General features: G+C 45.5%; 1 pseudogene; it reads left to right on the forward strand.

Moving 5' to 3' along the window:
* Positions 1-15,842: 15,842 nt before the first annotated feature.
* On the forward strand, positions 15,843-15,994 carry LOC142357485 (5.8S ribosomal RNA; annotated as a pseudogene).
* Positions 15,995-17,500: the final 1,506 nt, after the last annotated feature.

Here is a 17,500-nt window from a genome sequence, read left to right on the forward strand (position 1 = left end):
AGCTTGAGCTAGCTAGCTAGCTTGAGCTTGAGCTAGCTAGCTAGCTTGAACTTGAGCTAGCTAGCTAGCTTGAGTTTGAGCTAGCTAGCTTGAGCTTGAGCTAGCTAGCTTGAGCTTGAGCTAGCTAGCTAGCTTGAACTTGAGCTAGCTAGCTAGCTTGAGCTTGAGCTAGCTAGCTAGCTTGAGCTTGAGCTAGCTAGCTAGCTTGAGCTTGAGCTTGAGCTAGCTAGCTTGAGCCTTGAGCTTGAGCTAGCTAGCTAGCTTGAGCTTGAGCTAGCTAGCTTGAGCTTGAGCTAGCTAGCTTGAGCTTGAGCTAGCTAGCTAGCTTGAGCTTGAGCTAGCTAGCTAGCTTGAACTTGAGCTAGCTAGCTAGCTTGAGCTTGAGCTAGCTAGCTTGAGCTTGAGCTAGCTAGCTAGCTTGAGCTTGAGCTTGAGCTAGCTAGCTAGCTAGCTTGAGCTTGAGCTTGAGCTTGAGCTAGCTAGCTTGAGCTTGAGCTAGCTAGCTAGCTTGAGCTTGGGCTTGAGCTAGCTAGCTTGAGCTTGAGCTTGAGCTAGCTAGCTTGAGCTTGAGCTTGAGCTAGCTAGCTTGAGCTTGAGCTTGAGCTAGCTAGCTTGAAGCTTGAGCTTGAGCTAGCTAGCTAGCTAGCTTGAGCTTGAGCTAGCTAGCTTGAGCTTGAGCTAGCTAGCTAGCTTGAGCTTGAGCTTGAGCTAGCTGGCTTGAGCTTGAGCTAGCTAGCTTGAGCTTGAGCTAGCTAGCTTGAGCTTGAGCTAGCTAGCTAGCTTGAACTTGAGCTAGCTAGCTAGCTTGAGCTTGAGCTTGAGCTTGAGCTAGCTAGCTAGCTTGAGCTTGAGCTTGAGCTAGCTGGCTTGAGCTTGAGCTAGCTAGCTTGAGCTTGAGCTAGCTAGCTTGAGCTTGAGCTAGCTAGCTAGCTTGAACTTGAGCTAGCTAGCTAGCTTGAGCTTGAGCTAGCTAGCTAGCTTGAGCTTGAGCTAGCTAGCTAGCTTGAGCTTGAGCTTGAGCTAGCTAGCTTGAGCTTGAGCTTGAGCTAGCTAGCTAGCTTGAGCTTGAGCTAGCTAGCTTGAGCTTGAGCTAGATAGCTTGAGCTTGAGCTAGCTAGCTAGCTTGAGCTTGAGCTAGCTAGCTAGCTTGAACTTGAGCTAGCTAGCTAGCTTGAGCTTGAGCTAGCTAGCTAGCTTGAGCTAGCTAGCTAGCTTGAGCTTGAGCTTGAGCTAGCTAGCTTGAGCTTGAGCTAGCTAGCTAGCTTGAGCTTGAGCTAGCTAGCTAGCTTGAGCTTGAGCTAGCTAGCTAGCTTGAGCTTGAGCTTGAGCTAGCTAGCTTGAGCTTGAGCTTGAGCTAGCTAGCTAGCTTGAGCTTGAGCTAGCTAGCTTGAGCTTGAGCTAGCTAGCTTGAGCTTGAGCTAGCTAGCAAGCTTGTGCTTGAGCTAGCTAGCTAGCTTGAGCTTGAGCTTGAGCTAGCTAGCTTGAGCTTGAGCTAGCTAGCTTGAGCTTGAGCTAGCTAGCTTGAGCTTGAGCTAGCTAGCAAGCTTGTGCTTGAGCTAGCTAGCTAGCTTGAGCTTGAGCTTGAGCTAGCTGGCTTGAGCTTGAGCTAGCTAGCTTGAGCTTGAGCTAGCTAGCTTGAGCTTGAGCTAGCTAGCTAGCTTGAACTTGAGCTAGCTAGCTAGCTTGAGCTTGAGCTAGCTAGCTAGCTTGAGCTTGAGCTAGCTAGCTAGCTTGAGCTTGAGCTTGAGCTAGCTAGCTTGAGCTTGAGCTTGAGCTAGCTAGCTAGCTTGAGCTTGAGCTAGCTAGCTTGAGCTTGAGCTAGCTAGCTTGAGCTTGAGCTAGCTAGCTAGCTTGAGCTTGAGCTAGCTAGCTAGCTTGAACTTGAGCTAGCTAGCTAGCTTGAGTTTGAGCTAGCTAGCTTGAGCTTGAGCTAGCTAGCTTGAGCTTGAGCTAGCTAGCTAGCTTGAACTTGAGCTAGCTAGCTAGCTTGAGCTTGAGCTAGCTAGCTAGCTTGAGCTTGAGCTAGCTAGCTAGCTTGAGCTTGAGCTTGAGCTAGCTAGCTTGAGCTTGAGCTTGAGCTAGCTAGCTAGCTTGAGCTTGAGCTAGCTAGCTTGAGCTTGAGCTAGCTAGCTTGAGCTTGAGCTAGCTAGCTAGCTTGAGCTTGAGCTAGCTAGCTAGCTTGAACTTGAGCTAGCTAGCTAGCTTGAGCTTGAGCTAGCTAGCTAGCTTGAGCTAGCTAGCTAGCTTGAGCTTGAGCTTGAGCTTGAGCTAGCTAGCTTGAGCTTGAGCTAGCTAGCTAGCTTGAGCTTGAGCTAGCTAGCTAGCTTGAGCTTGAGCTAGCTAGCTAGCTTGAGCTTGAGCTTGAGCTAGCTAGCTTGAGCTTGAGCTAGCTAGCTAGCTTGAGCTTGAGCTAGCTAGCTAGCTTGAGCTTGAGCTTGAGCTAGCTAGCTTGAGCTTGAGCTTGAGCTAGCTAGCTAGCTTGAGCTTGAGCTAGCTAGCTTGAGCTTGAGCTAGCTAGCTTGAGCTTGAGCTAGCTAGCTAGCTTGTGCTTGAGCTAGCTAGCTAGCTTGAGCTTGAGCTTGAGCTAGCTGGCTTGAGCTTGAGCTAGCTAGCTTGAGCTTGAGCTAGCTAGCTTGAGCTTGAGCTAGCTAGCTAGCTTGAACTTGAGCTAGCTAGCTAGCTTGAGCTTGAGCTAGCTAGCTAGCTTGAGCTTGAGCTAGCTAGCTAGCTTGAGCTTGAGCTTGAGCTAGCTAGCTTGAGCTTGAGCTTGAGCTAGCTAGCTAGCTTGAGCTTGAGCTAGCTAGCTTGAGCTTGAGCTAGCTAGCTTGAGCTTGAGCTAGCTAGCTAGCTTGAGCTTGAGCTAGCTAGCTAGCTTGAACTTGAGCTAGCTAGCTAGCTTGAGCTTGAGCTAGCTAGCTAGCTTGAGCTAGCTAGCTAGCTTGAGCTTGAGCTTGAGCTAGCTAGCTTGAGCTTGAGCTAGCTAGCTAGCTTGAGCTTGAGCTTGAGCTAGCTAGCTAGCTTGAGCTTGAGCCAGCTAGCTAGCTTGAGCTTGAGCTTGAGCTAGCTAGCTTGAGCTTGAGCTTGAGCTAGCTAGCTAGCTTGAGCTTGAGCTAGCTAGCTTGAGCTTGAGCTAGCTAGCTTGAGCTTGAGCTAGCTAGCAAGCTTGTGCTTGAGCTAGCTAGCTAGCTTGAGCTTGAGCTTGAGCTAGCTAGCTTGAGCTTGAGCTAGCTAGCTTGAGCTTGAGCTAGCTAGCTTGAGCTTGAGCTAGCTAGCAAGCTTGTGCTTGAGCTAGCTAGCTAGCTTGAGCTTGAGCTTGAGCTAGCTGGCTTGAGCTTGAGCTAGCTAGCTTGAGCTTGAGCTAGCTAGCTTGAGCTTGAGCTAGCTAGCTAGCTTGAACTTGAGCTAGCTAGCTAGCTTGAGCTTGAGCTAGCTAGCTAGCTTGAGCTTGAGCTAGCTAGCTAGCTTGAGCTTGAGCTTGAGCTAGCTAGCTTGAGCTTGAGCTTGAGCTAGCTAGCTAGCTGGAGCTTGAGCTAGCTAGCTTGAGCTTGAGCTAGCTAGCTTGAGCTTGAGCTAGCTAGCTAGCTTGAGCTTGAGCTAGCTAGCTAGCTTGAACTTGAGCTAGCTAGCTAGCTTGAGTTTGAGCTAGCTAGCTTGAGCTTGAGCTAGCTAGCTTGAGCTTGAGCTAGCTAGCTAGCTTGAACTTGAGCTAGCTAGCTAGCTTGAGCTTGAGCTAGCTAGCTAGCTTGAGCTTGAGCTAGCTAGCTAGCTTGAGCTTGAGCTTGAGCTAGCTAGCTTGAGCTTGAGCTTGAGCTAGCTAGCTAGCTTGAGCTTGAGCTAGCTAGCTTGAGCTTGAGCTAGCTTGAGCTTGAGCTAGCTAGCTAGCTTGAGCTTGAGCTAGCTAGCTAGCTTGAACTTGAGCTAGCTAGCTAGCTTGAGCTTGAGCTAGCTAGCTAGCTTGAGCTAGCTAGCTAGCTTGAGCTTGAGCTTGAGCTTGAGCTAGCTAGCTTGAGCTTGAGCTAGCTAGCTAGCTTGAGCTTGAGCTAGCTAGCCAGCTTGAGCTTGAGCTAGCTAGCTAGCTTGAGCTTGAGCTTGAGCTAGCTAGCTTGAGCTTGAGCTTGAGCTAGCTAGCTAGCTTGAGCTTGAGCTAGCTAGCTAGCTTGAGCTTGAGCTTGAGCTAGCTAGCTTGAGCTTGAGCTTGAGCTAGCTAGCTAGCTTGAGCTTGAGCTAGCTAGCTTGAGCTTGAGCTAGCTAGCTTGAGATTGAGCTAGCTAGCTAGCTTGTGCTTGAGCTAGCTAGCTAGCTTGAGCTTGAGCTTGAGCTAGCTGGCTTGAGCTTGAGCTAGCTAGCTTGAGCTTGAGCTAGCTAGCTTGAGCTTGAGCTAGCTAGCTAGCTTGAACTTGAGCTAGCTAGCTAGCTTGAGCTTGAGCTTGAGCTAGCTAGCTAGCTTGAGCTTGAGCTAGCTAGCTAGCTTGAGCTTGAGCTTGAGCTAGCTAGCTTGAGCTTGAGCTTGAGCTAGCTAGCTAGCTTGAGCTTGAGCTAGCTAGCTTGAGCTTGAGCTAGCTAGCTTGAGCTTGAGCTAGCTAGCTAGCTTGAGCTTGAGCTAGCTAGCTAGCTTGAACTTGAGCTAGCTAGCTAGCTTGAGCTTGAGCTAGCTAGCTAGCTTGAGCTAGCTAGCTAGCTTGAGCTTGAGCTTGAGCTTGAGCTAGCTAGCTTGAGCTTGAGCTAGCTAGCTAGCTTGAGCTTGAGCTAGCTAGCTAGCTTGAGCTTGAGCTAGCTAGCTAGCTTGAGCTTGAGCTTGAGCTAGCTAGCTTGAGCTTGAGCTTGAGCTAGCTAGCTAGCTTGAGCTTGAGCTAGCTAGCTTGAGCTTGAGCTAGCTAGCTTGAGCTTGAGCTAGCTAGCTAGCTTGAGCTTGAGCTAGCTAGCTAGCTTGAGCTTGAGCTAGCTGGCTTGAGCTTGAGCTAGATAGCTTGAGCTTGAGCTAGCTAGCTAGCTTGAGCTAGCTAGCTAGAGCTCGACCTATGAAAAGCTGCGCAAACACTTATTCTATAATAATTGCGAAAATTAAAAATTTCACAAGTGAAAAGCTGCATAAACAGTAATTCTATGTGTGGGGCATTATTAGGGGGAGGTGTCTTGTCAAAATATGGCTGGACTAAAGACCTCAACCCAGATAGGGTGGAAGGCCCTATGATCGGTCTGTTACTAATCGGTGACCGATAAAGACCTGACCAAGGCCTGTAGTAAGCTTGGTTAGGCATTACAGGAGATAACACTAAGACCGAGGGGTCTTAGAGAGCCCTCTAGCGGGGCGAATAGAGCTAGATCGAGCCTTGGGAAAGCTAGATCGAGCAGGACTGAAGCTAAAGGATAGACCGAGAGGTCTGTCTGGTCCTCCTAGAGAGGCCAAGAGAAAGTACGAGAAGCCAACTAAAGCTTGATCGGGCCTTCAGCAAGCACGACCGAGCTGTACCGGAGCTAACACTAAGACCGAGGGGTCTTAGAGAGCCCTCTAGCGGGGCGAATAGAGCTAGATCGAGCCTTGGGAAAGCTAGATCGAGCAGGACTGAAGCTAAACGATAGACCGAGAGGTCTGTCTGGTCCTCCTAGAGAGGCCAAGAGAAAAAACGAGAAGCTAACTAAAGCTTGATCGGGCCTTCAGCAAGCACGACCGAGCTGTACCGGAGCTAACACTAAGACCGAGGGGTCTTAGAGAGCCCTCTAGCGGGGCGAATAGAGCTTGATCAAGCCTTGGGCAAGCTAGATCGAGCAGGACTGAAGCTAAGCAAGAGACCGAGAGGTCTGTCTGGTCCTCCTAGAGAGGCCAAGAGAAAGTACGAGAAGCCAACTAAAGCTTGATCGGGCCTTCAGCAAGCACGACCGAGCTGTACCGGAGCTAACACTAAGACCGAGGGGTCTTAGAGAGCCCTCTAGCGGGGCGAATAGAGCTAGATCGAGCCTTGGGAAAGCTAGATCGAGCAGGACTGAAGCTAAACGATAGACCGAGAGGTCTGTCTGGTCCTCCTAGAGAGGCCAAGAGAAAGTACGAGAAGCTAACTAAAGCTTGATCGCGCCTTCAGCAAGCACGATTGAGCAAGACCGGAGCTAACACTAAGACCGAAGTGTCTTAGAGAGCCCTCTGGTGGGGCGAATAGAGCTAGATCGAGCCTTGGGAAAGCTAGATCGAGTAAGATTGAAGCTGAAAGAGTGTCAGAGGAGCAAATGAACCTCCAAAAAGTGAAAATCAAATTTTAGAAAAAACACAAGTTAAATACTGCATGGACAGTATTTCTATGTGTGGGGCATTATTAGGGGGAGGTGTCTTGTCAAAATATGGCTGGACTAAAGACCTCAACCCGGATAGGGTGGAAGGCCCCATGATCGGTCTGTTACTAATCGGTGACCGATAAAGACCTGACCAAGGCCTGTAGTAAGCTTGGTTAGGCATTACAGGAGTTAACACTAAGACCGAGGGGTCTTAGAGAGCCCTCTAGCGGGGCGAATAGAGCTAGATCGAGCCTTGGGAAAGCTAGATCGAGCAGGACTGAAGCTAAGCAAGAGACCGAAAGGTCTGTCTGGTCCTCCTAGAGAGGCCAAGAGAAAGTACGAGAAGCTAACTAAAGCTTGATCAGGCCTTCAGCAAGCACGACCGAGCTGTACCGGAGCTAACACTAAGACCGAGGGGTCTTAGAGAGCCCTCTAGCAGGGCGAATAGATCTAGATCGAGCCTTGGGAAAGCTAGATCGAGCAGGACTGAAGCTAAACGATAGACCGAGAGGTCTGTCTGGTCCTCCTAGAGAGGCCAAGAGAAAGTACGAGAAGCTAACTAAAGCTTGATCGGGCCTTCAGCAAGCACGACCGAGCTGTACCGGAGCTAACACTAAGACCGAGGGGTCTTAGAGAGCCCTCTAGCAGGGCGAATAGAGCTAGATCGAGCCTTGGGAAAGCTAGATCAAGCAGGACTGAAGCTAAACGATAGACCGAGAGGTCTGTCTGGTCCTCCTATAGAGGCCAAGAGAAAGTACGAGAATCTAACTAAAGCTTGATCGGGCCTTCAGCAAGCACGACCGAGCTGTACCGGAGCTAACACTAAGACCGAGGGGTCTTAGAGAGCCCTCTAGCAGGGCGAATAGAGCTAGATCGAGCCTTGGGAAAGCTAGATCGAGCAGGACTGAAGCTAAACGATAGACCGAGAGGTCTGTCTGGTCCTCCTAGAGAGGCCAAGAGGAAGTACGAGAAGCTAACTAAAGCTTGATCGCGCCTTCAGCAAGCACGATTGAGCAAGACCGGAGCTAACACTAAGACCGAAGTGTCTTAGAGAGCCCTCTAGTGGGGCGAATAGAGCTAGATCGAGCCTTGGGAAAGCTAGATCGAGTAAGATTGAAGCTGAAAGAGTGTCAGAGGAGCAAATGAACCTCCAAAAAGTGAAAATCAAATTTTAGAAAAAAACACAAGTTAAATACTGCATGGACAGTAATTCTATGTGTGGGGCATTATTAGGGAGAGGTGTCTTGTCAAAATATGGCTGGACTAAAGACCTCAACCCGGATAGGGTGGAAGGCCCTATGATTGGTCTGTTACTAATCGGTGACCGATAAAGACCTGACCAAGGCCTGTAGTAAGCTTGGTTAGGCATTACAGAAGATAACACTAAGACCGAGGGGTCTTAGAGAGCCCTCTAGCGGGGCGAATAGAGCTTGATCAAGCCTTGGGCAAGCTAGATCGAGCAGGACTGAAGCTAAACGATAGACCGAGAGGTCTGTCTGGTCCTCCTAGAGAGGCCAAGAGAAAGTACGAGAATCTAACTAAAGCTGGGTCGGGCCTTCAGCAAGCACGACCGAGCAGTACCGGAGCTAACACTAAGACCGAGGGGTCTTAGAGAGCCCTCTAGTGGGGCGAATAGAGCTAGATCGAGCCTTGGGAAAGCTAGATCGAGCAGGACTGAAGCTAAACGATAAACCGAAAGGTCTGACGGGTCCTCATAAGAGGCATGGAGAAAGATCTGATACTAAAGTACCTCTCGGAAGTAATAAAATATGCCTGATGAAGCCGGGTATGATGTTTGTTGTTTGATGGCATTCATCGATTAGGTCTGGTGGATTCCCCATTACTCCGAGTGGTACTAGTAGAGGCTCCTACAGGGGTGAGCAAAGCGAGATCAAGCCTTAGGCAAGCTAGATCGAGCAGAACTGAAGCTGAAAAGCAAAATAAATGACAGGTCTGTCCAAATCAATAAACTTGAAATCCAGTGTGGTCACCACGGGTCACGAGGTGAATTCCTAGCGATTGTCTGCTGAACGTATAGGAAGGCCCGAAACGAACGATAATTTCATTGCACAGTGGAGATACTATACGTTCAGGAGTAGCATACATCGGGTTTGATCTATGATCATGTCTGGTCTCCGAGGATCCACCGGGTTACCAACTGGCACCGCTGTACTGGGTGTAAAACTGGGCCACCTGAAGTCCCGGGTGTAAAACTAGGTGCCTCTGTGCCAAAGTAGCGGCTTGCGTAGTGCATTATGCCTCCGGCTTGCGAAATGGTTATAAGCAATAACAACAGGACGCCGCGGGGTGTTCACTTAAAGGAGTAACGTTCTCTCAAGGGAGGGGATCTAAAAATCTTGATAAAACATTTATTCTATGCAAAATTTGTGCGCAAATTTTGCAAAGTAAAAAGCTGCACTGTAGCAAATTCTATGTGTGTAGCATTATTAGGGAAGTGTTGTTTGATGGCACCTCTCTACTTGATGCACCAAAGAACTACCTTGATGGCTCATGACCGCTGGTAATCTGTCGTCGCTAGTAGTTCGGAACTGAGAACAAATATGTTCGCAAATTACAACAATTATACAGCATATTGCTGAATAAAGCAGAACCGAATAATACTCAGTGACTTTACACCAAGACTGACTAATGTCTGGATTGTATCGTCCTACTCGAGTAAGGCGAAGAAAAGCTAGAAAGATACGCTTTTCACAAAGCAGGCTTAATGCATGCAAACCAAGGAGGAAGGAGTGATGCCCCTCCTTATAATAAGCAGAACCAAATAAAGAACAGACAGCATCATCTGTACAGTGACCAAGAAGAGGTGAAACTTCTGTATGTGAAAAGGCAATTTGAGCGAGATTTATTAGCAGACTAGTATTATGTTGTTTCTAGTAGGCGAAAGCCGAAACATCAACATGTGAAAATCTGATATTAAATCCTCAATCATTTTCCCTAGTATTATACAGCTATGAGTAACCTTAATTGGACACGGCAATTATTGCTGACCGGTGAAACTTTCGCATGGGAAAGACACACACACTTCTTGACAAAGCAATAAGTATTATGCTGTTTCTAGTACGCGAAAGCAGAAACATCAGCATGTGAAAGTTGTGAAGTTGAAGAATTTTTGTGTTGAGTACGATGTTGTTACTAGTAACCATGTCGACAGCTGAGAACTGTTCTCTAACCAATAGAAGGTGAAACTTCTGTATGTGAAAAGGCAATTTGAGCGAGATTTCTTAGCAGACTAGTATTATGTTGTTTCTAGTAGGCGAAAGCCGAAACATCAACATGTGAAAATCTGATATTAAATCCTCAATCATTTTCCCTAGTATTATACAGCTACTAGTAGCCGTAATTGGTCAGGGAAACATTGTTGACCGGTGAAACTTCACATGGGAAAGACACACAAATTACTTGACAAAACAATAAGTATTATGCTGTTTCTAGTATGCGAAAGCAGAAACATCAGCATGTGAAAGTTGTGAAGTTGAAAAGTTTTTGTGTTGAGTACGGTGTTGTTACTAGTAACCATGTCGACAGCTGGAAAGCTGTTCTCTAACCAATAAAAGGTAAAACTTCTGTATCTGAAGAGGCGGCGTGATTGAGATTTTTAACAGACTAGTATTATGTTGTTTCTAGTAGGCGAGAGCCGAAACATCGACATGTGAACATCTGGTTTTTAAATCATGAGTCAATTCTCCCTAGTATGATACAGTTGTTAGCCGGTATTGGTAACAGTAGAACAGAGATTTGGAGGGCAAAACCTGCTCATGGGAAATGCTCACAGAGCGCTATCTACCAGTACACATAGTATTATGCTGTTTCTAGTACGCGCGAGCCGAAACATCAGCATGTGAAATGTGTAATCGTGGGTAACTCTAAGTGTGTAGAGTACTGTGTAGTAACTAGTAGCCATGCCAAAGCATGCATTGAAACTCTTCGTGATTTAAAAAGCTCAAAGCAAGATTGACGAGGCCGCAAGGCTATGTCTTTCTAAATTCGAACAAATCGAAAGATTGTTCAAAGTACAATTAAACTGATTGATCCTGTCAGTTGCCATATGCTTGTCTGAAAGACTAAGCCATGCATGTGCAAGCGAAGCTTGAAAAAGTGGAACCGCGAATGGCTCATTAAATCAGTTACTATCTATTAGTTGATTTGCAAGCTAAATGAATAACTGCGGTAACCCTGCAGCTAATGCATGCTGATTGTCCGACACTGTCGGAGACTTTTACAAGACTACACCGGGTGATTTGCTAAGTACAGACACATCCCGTGATGAGTCCTAGTAACTGAAAGATCCCAGATAGCTTCGGCTTGGGGACGGAACTTCCGAATTTCTGACCTATCAACCTATGATGGTAGTGTAACGGACTACCATGGTTGTGACGGGTAACGGGGAATCAGGGTTCGATTCCGGAGAGGGAGCCTTAGAAACGGCTACCACATCCAAGGAAGGCAGCAGGCACGCAAATTACCCACTCTCCGCACGAGGAGGTAGTGACTAGAAATAATGATATGAACCTTTATGGTTTGTAATCAGAATGGAATGGACTTAAAAGCTCCATTGATGAACGAGTAGAGGGCAAGTCTGGTGCCAGCAGCCGCGGTAATACCAGCCTCTACAAGCGTATGCAATAGTTGCTGCGTTTAAAAAGCTCATAGTTGGATCTGTTTGAGTAGAACGGCAACATGGTCTTCAGTTAAATCTGTTGACTCGTTCCGCTCATCCTTCGCATCGAAGAAATAGTTTGCACTTAAATGTGACGAACTGTGGAAACGGTGTTTTCACCCTGAGAAAATTAGAGTGTTCAAAGCATCCTTTGGGATCGAATAATAAAGCATGGAATAATGGAGAATGACCCGCTACTCGATTGATGCCGGTTGGCTGAGTGCGGTAATGATTGAAAGGAACAGACGGGGGCATTTGTATTGCTACGTTAGAGGTGAAATTCTTGGATCGTGGCAAGACAAACTACTGCGAAAGCATTTGCCAAGAATGTTTTCATTAATCAAGAACGAAAGTCAGAGTATTGAAGAGGATTAGATACCCTCGTAATTCTGACCATAAACTATACCAACCTACAATTTGTCAAAGTCGATCTTGACTTGGCAAGAGATTAACCGGGAAACCAAAGTTTATTGGTTCCGGGGGAAGTATGGTTGCAAAATCGAAACTTAAAGGAATTGACGGAAGGGCACCACCAGGAGTGGAGCCTGCGGCTTAATTTGACTCAACACGGGAAAACTCACCCGGTCCAGACATCTTAAGGATTGACAGATTGAATATCTTTCATGATTATATGGGCGGTGGTGCATGGCCGTTCTTAGTTAGTGGAGTGATCTGTCTGGTTAATTCCGATAACGAACGAGATCTTCTCCATCTAAATAATGAAATTCACTATATGTGAATTCAAACACTTCTTAGAGGAACTATGCGGAATTAAATACCGCAGATGAAGTGAGGCTATAACAGGTCTGTGATGCCCTTAGATGTTCTGGACTGCACGCGCGCTACACTGTGTACTTTTAGATTGAGTACTCAGCCCTTGGTCCGAAATGGACTGGGCAATCAGAGAAAAGTACAGCGCTTCAAGGGGATCGTCTGTTGTAACTTGCAGACGTGAACCAGGAATTCCTGGTACTTATGAGTCAACAACTCATAGGGATTACGTCCCTGCCCTTTGTACACACCGCCCGTCGCTACTACTGATTGGATAGTTAAGCAAGAATTGCAAATTCCTACTGTTGGGACTTCGGTCTCCGGCAACGGGATGAAGCGGATCGAGCTTAATTGTCTAGAGGAAGTAAAAGTCGTAACAAGGTTTCCGTAGGGGAACCTGCGGAAGGATCAGTGATTGATTCCTTCGGGCATGGCTGCTGGTAGAGGCCATGTCTGTAGTGCGCATGACGCTCTGTCGCTAGAGATTGCTTGGCAACCAATCTCGAATTATGTATCGAGCTCAAAAACTACTTGTGTGGATACATAGTTCAGCAGTCATGGCAAGGGACTGCTTAAAGGGAGACTAGTTAGCAAAAGCAGCCTAGCAGAACTGCAGCTATCTAGATCTCAGAAGCTGGGTTATAGAAGCCCAGCTATAGACTTGTGAATGAGAAAGGCCTAAAAAGGTCCACAAGTCGCGTGGTTAGAACCGACACGCAAAAATCCCAGCGAGTGACAGAGCGTTGCGCTGTTCAGTGGGAAAGAGTTGAGCTACTCGGGGCGCCCACTGAACTTGCTCCGAGCCAAAGGCTCGAAAAAACACAGCTTAGCCTCAGATCCTTTACATAGAAGGCTAGCTAAAATAAACTTACCTTGGACGAGGGTAAAGTTTAGTCAGTTCTTAGGGGAGAGTAATCCACAGCTTCTCGCCCTCTGAACATTCTCCCAGATATGTAGGTCTGGGAGAGTCTCCTCCTGTTCTTCGGAATCTGGAGGTAGACAAAGACAGTACGATACGATCTTGCATCGGGATGACTAACCGATAATGATCATAATCTGACAATTTTTCCGGCTTGAGGCACCAGAGTCAGATTAAAGACACATACTGAACTAAAGGCGTATGTGCAAAGCTTGTCGGAGTGTAGAGAGTCAAGCTGAGTTGACTCGTCACGTGGTGATGACAACAGCCATGTGCAAAACACTCACAACTTTATCGTCTATGTGGAAAAGGTTGCTAACAGCGCTCTCTATGAGAGGCCCTCGCATATAACTATACGAGGAAAAGGCGATAGAGTTGTTTGAATGTGGGGCAGGTTCATCGACAAGCTAAGTTGATCACATTCTTGTTGTGGCATCCTACTAGAATTGGTCACGGTCTGCACCAACTCTCCCCAAGTTGGCCAGACTTAAAACTAGAAATAAGGTTTGCAGCTATGTGAACCTAGAAACTGTAAAGGAGTTGAAAGAACTTAAAGGAATTGAAAGAGGCCTTGAGGTATATCCTCTTGGTAAAGACCCACAAAAGCTCACAAAAGTGGCTTCGAAGGGCAAAACTGGTTCATCCAAAACAATTGGAGAGCTTAAAGCAGAACCAATTCGAATGAAACACTATTGGTGAAACTTCATCATGAGAACGTCACAAGCTGATCACGCTCTATGATATGACTAGTATTATGTTGCTTCTAGTAGGCTAAGCGCAAGCCGAAACATCAACATGTGAAAGTCGTAGAATTTTGCAATCAAACTGTGGCTAGTACTGTGATGTTACTAGTAACCTGGTGTTCCGTCATATGGCCAAGAGAGCATTTGAAGGCGAAACTTCTGCATGGGAAAGCTGCATCATGATCAAAATTTTATATCGAGTATTATGTTGACGTTAGTAGGCCTTGGCCGAAAACGCAGCATGTGAAAGGTATAGATAAAAGTTATTGTTGCAGTCAGTACTGTGTAGTTACTAGTAGCTGGATTTAAGCTCAAAATGAGACACTGTTGGTGAAACTTCATCATGAGAATGTCACAAGCTGATCAAGCTCTATGATATGACTAGTATTATGTTGCTTCTAGTAGGCTAAGCGCAAGCCGAAACATCAACATGTGAAAGTCGTAGAATTTTGCGATCAAATTGTGGCTAGTACTGTGATGTTACTAGTAACCTTGTGTTACGTCATATGGCCAAGAGAGCATTTGAAGGCGAAACTTCTGCATGGGGAAGCTGCATCATGAACAAAAGTTTATATCGAGTATTATGTTGACATTAGTAGGCCCTGGCCGAAAGCGCAGCATGTGAAAGGTATAGATAAAAGTTATCGTTGCAGTCAGTACTGTGTAGTTACTAGTAGCTGGATTTAAGCTCGAAATGAGACACTGTTGGTGAAACTTCATCATGAGAACGTCACAAGCTGATCACGCTCCATGATATGACTAGTATTATGTTGCTTCTAGTAGGCTAAGCGCAAGCCGAAACATCAACATGTGAAAGTCGTAGAATTTTGCGATCAAATTGTGGCTAGTACTGTGATGTTACTAGTAACCTTGTGTTACGTCATATGGCCAAGAGAGCATTTGAAGGCGAAACTTCTGCATGGGGAAGCTGCATCATGAACAAAAGTTTATATCGAGTATTATGTTGACGTTAGTAGGCCCTGGCCGAAAGCGCAGCATGTGAAAGGTATAGATAAAAGTTAGCGTTGCAGTCAGTACTGTGTAGTTACTAGTAGCTGGATTTAAGCTCGAAATGAGACACTGTTGGTGAAACTTCATCATGAGAACGTCACAAGCTGATCACGCTCTATGATATGACTAGTATTATGTTGCTTCTAGTAGGCTAAGCGCAAGCCGAAACATCAACATGTGAAAGTCGTAGAATTTTGCAATCAAACTGTGGCTAGTACTGTGATGTTACTAGTAACCTTTTCTTACGTCATATGGCCAAGAGAGCATTTGAAGGCGAAACTTCTGCATGGGGAAGCTGCATCATGAACAAAAGTTTATATCGAGTATTATGTTGACGTTAGTAGGCCCTGGCCGAAAGCGCAGCATGTGAAAGGTATAGATAAAAGTTATCGTTGCAGTCAGTACTGTGTAGTTACTAGTAGCTGGATTTAAGCTCGAAGTGAGACACTGTTGGTGAAACTTCATCATGAGAACGTCACAAGCTGATCACGCTCTATGATATGACTAGTATTATGTTGCTTATAGTAGGCTAAGCGCAAGCCGAAACATCAACATGTGAAAGTCGTAGAATTTTGCGATCAAATTGTGGCTAGTACTGTGATGTTACTAGTAACCTTGTGTTACGTCATATGGCCAAGAGAGCATTTGAAGGCGAAACTTCTGCATGGGGAAGCTGCATCATGAACAAAAGTTTATATCGAGTATTATGTTGACGTTAGTAGGCCCTGGCCGAAAGCGCAGCATGTGAAAGGTATAGATAAAAGTTAGCGTTGCAGTCAGTACTGTGTAGTTACTAGTAGCTGGATTTAAGCTCGAAATGAGACACTGTTGGTGAAACTTCATCATGAGAACGTCACAAGCTGATCACGCTCTATGATATGACTAGTATTATGTTGCTTCTAGTAGGCTAAGCGCAAGCCGAAACATCAACATGTGAAAGTCGTAGAATTTTGCAATCAAACTGTGGCTAGTACTGTGATGTTACTAGTAACCTTTTCTTACGTCATATGGCCAAGAGAGCATTTGAAGGCGAAACTTCTGCATGGGGAAGCTGCATCATGAACAAAAGTTTATATCGAGTATTATGTTGACGTTAGTAGGCCCTGGCCGAAAGCGCAGCATGTGAAAGGTATAGATAAAAGTTATCGTTGCAGTCAGTACTGTGTAGTTACTAGTAGCTGGATTTAAGCTCGAAGTGAGACACTGTTGGTGAAACTTCATCATGAGAACGTCACAAGCTGATCACGCTCTATGATATGACTAGTATTATGTTGCTTATAGTAGGCTAAGCGCAAGCCGAAACATCAACATGTGAAAGTCGTAGAATTTTGCGATCAAACTGTGGCTAGTACTTTGATGATGCTTGTAGCCAACCGAATTGGTTGAAAAGCCCAATAAGTAAGCTAACTTGGGAGAGCTTGTTGGAAACCAAATGCTACTAGATTGGTCCAAATACATCCTTCAACAGGGGATCACTTGGCTCGCTTTACGAAGAGGAGCACAGCTATATGTGTTAATTCGGTATGAATCGCAAGATTTGTTTACCGACCTCTCTAACGCAAAAGGCGGTCTCGGCTTCGGCTGTTGACTGCGTCCGATTCAGGGTTATATAACTCTCGATTGAACACATTGATGTTCTATTGTTGGTGCTTCCAATAAAATTGGAACACTTAAAGCAGAACCGATTCAAATAATAGCATTCTGATCAATGATTGCATTCCTTGATCAAGAACTGCTGGAGTCATTGTGATGGCGAATTTTCTTCATAAGAAAATTGCAAAGAGACGGAACTTAATGAGACTAGTATTATGTTGTTTCTAGTAAGCGGAAGCTGAAACAGCAACATGTGAAAATCAAGTTTTGTTCAATGATCTCGAGGCGATAAGTACTATGAAGCAACTAGTAGCCTAAGCATGACTCAGATTTGAGACAGTCAAAAAGACTGGCGAAACTTCTTCACATGAAAGTTACATAGAGAACTACAAATGTATACAGCGAGTATTATGTTGTTTCTAGTAGGCGAAAGCTGAAACATCAACATGTGAAAGTTGTCTGCAAACTGTAGAACGATATGTGATTAGTACTGTGCTGTTACTAGTAGCCAGTCTGACTGTAGAAGCCAAGACAAAGGGAAACTAATGCATCTGAAAAGGACAAGTTATGGAAAGGTATGCACGATAAGTATTATGTTGTTTCTAGTAAGCGGCAGCTGAAACATCAACATGTGAACGTCGTTGTGTACAGTAACCTAGAACTATATAGTCCTTAGTAACGTGCATTTACTAGTACCTGTAATTGGTATTCAGACTCAGGCAGTTTGGAATAGTTTGGCAAAGATGCACCAGAGAAAACTGGGATTTGATACAGAAATTGTTGAATACAAGTATTATGCTGCTTCTAGTAGGTTGAATCCGAAACATCAGCATGTGAAAATTGAAAACATTTCTGGTTCGAATTGTCACAAGTATTTGGTGATCTGAGTAGCCAAACTCACTACAACGCCAATTGAAGGCAAAAATTCTCAACGGGAAAAGCTATTCTCATTGAATGAGCTAACAAGACGAGTATTATGTTGCTTCTAGTAGGCGAAAGCCAAAACATCAACATGTGAAAGTCTTGCTGAACAAATTTAATGTTGTTGAGCTCAGTACCGTGTGAATTAGTAGCCATAATTGGCGAGCGAAAATTGAACTGGCGAAACTTCGTCTTTGGAAAATTGCAGATGCCGAGCACTTATTTTGCAACGAGTATTATGTTGACTGTAGTAAGCGAAAGCCGAAACAGCAACATGTGAAAGCTGTTGAAATTTGTGGTCATTTTGCAATAAGTACAAGGAGTGTAACTAGTAGCCAGGTCAAAATTTGGGATAAGAATGAGCAAAAATTCTGCATGAGAACAGTTGAAATTATGAAACTAAATTACAAAGACTAGTATTATGTTGTTTCGAGTACGCGAAAGCGGAAACATCAACATGTGAACGTTTGTAACGAAGTTTCGTTAATTTTCAGCCTAGTACTGAGCAAGAACGAGTAGCCTCATCTCCAATCCCACGCAAAATGTAGTGAAATATGTGAGTGAACCTTATTCACGGTGAGGGTTTCCCGAGGTCTGTAT

The sequence above is a fragment of the Convolutriloba macropyga genome, unplaced genomic scaffold, assembly GCF_964194025.1.
Source record: "Convolutriloba macropyga unplaced genomic scaffold, txConMacr16.3 SCAFFOLD_4314, whole genome shotgun sequence".
NCBI classification, from domain to species: domain Eukaryota; kingdom Metazoa; phylum Xenacoelomorpha; order Acoela; family Convolutidae; genus Convolutriloba; species Convolutriloba macropyga.